At 38.3% G+C, this 1,128-nt stretch overlaps 1 non-coding gene across 1 annotated transcript; it reads left to right on the forward strand.

The window, feature by feature from the left end:
• The first annotated feature begins 653 nt into the window (after positions 1-653).
• On the forward strand, positions 654-735 carry trnas-uga (transfer RNA serine (anticodon UGA)). Its single transcript has one exon. It is a non-coding gene; the product is annotated as a tRNA-Ser (tRNA).
• The last annotated feature ends 393 nt before the right edge of the window (positions 736-1,128 follow it).

Consider the following 1,128-nt stretch of genomic DNA (forward strand, 5'->3'; position numbering starts at 1 on the left):
TTGGCAAATGGGACCTATTAATTTAGGATATCTGTCCACCATGGTCAAGTTGGAAAAAAGGGCCACTTTCCGTGTTGTATTGTTCAACGACTTGATGACTCGAGAACAACCGCAAAAACTTTGCAAATAATTCCGTCAAGACGATTTCAAGTTCCAAATCTTCGGTTAATCTTCCTCTCTTGTGCTCACAAGTTCATTACCTGATGTCAGAACAAACGATTAGTTGCTGGATCCATTCCTGTAAATTGGTTCTGCATTCTTTCTAATTCTGATATTTTTTTACGAATGTAGCTAGTGTTTATGGACTTAGCATCAATTTTTCTAATACCATATTTCGATGAATATTAAAACACAACAGCATATTTAATTTGGCACCAGATGATGAACAATTGAGTCAAAATCGATCGGATGCAGTGAGACAATGATCCTCTCTTCGTGTGGTGTACATCCGTGACTCTATAATTCGACGAAGAATCATTCCCACAACTTCAGCTGTGTCAGAATCTAGTTTGCGATGAAAGCCTGTCAATCTGCAAAGGTAACGTTCTCTGGGTCACTGCAAAGGATTTGGCGAAATCTTTGGGTCTTGAAAATTTGTTCTTCCAACAAATGAATTCAGTTGTTTTACTGTGAATATTGACAATTTTGCCGCAGTTGTGATGGCCGAGAGGTTAAGGCGTTGGATTTGAAATCCAGTGGGGTCTCCCTGCGCAGGTTCGATTCCTGTTCACAGCATCGAATCTTTTAAAAGTCATTAATTCCTTTGCAGGATTTGGATTTCGTGGAGCTTGAGCTTTGCATTCAATCGAAAGTAAATTTTCAACTCTGAAGAATCCGAAGTAATTTCAAGACTGACCCAGTCATCTAATTGAATAAATTATATGTCGAGACACAAAAAGCCACCAACTTCCAACACGAATCAGTTTCAACACATTTGTCGAACTATCGTGAAATTTGGATGTTCGGGGGATGGAATTCAGCAAAACAAGAAGCAATGCAATACATTTACCTGCAAGTGATGAATTTTTTTTTAGGATCAGTTGAAAATCAAGCTGAGAAAGTTCAACCTAATTTGCAGCTGACTCTCACGGCCAATAATCTATTATATCAGCAGTCAATGAATTAGAA

This window comes from Chiloscyllium plagiosum, unplaced genomic scaffold (genome assembly GCF_037043375.1).
Source record: "Chiloscyllium plagiosum isolate Xiang-an unplaced genomic scaffold, Cpla_swu_hap1 HiC_scaffold_51, whole genome shotgun sequence".
Lineage (NCBI taxonomy): Eukaryota > Metazoa > Chordata > Chondrichthyes > Orectolobiformes > Hemiscylliidae > Chiloscyllium > Chiloscyllium plagiosum.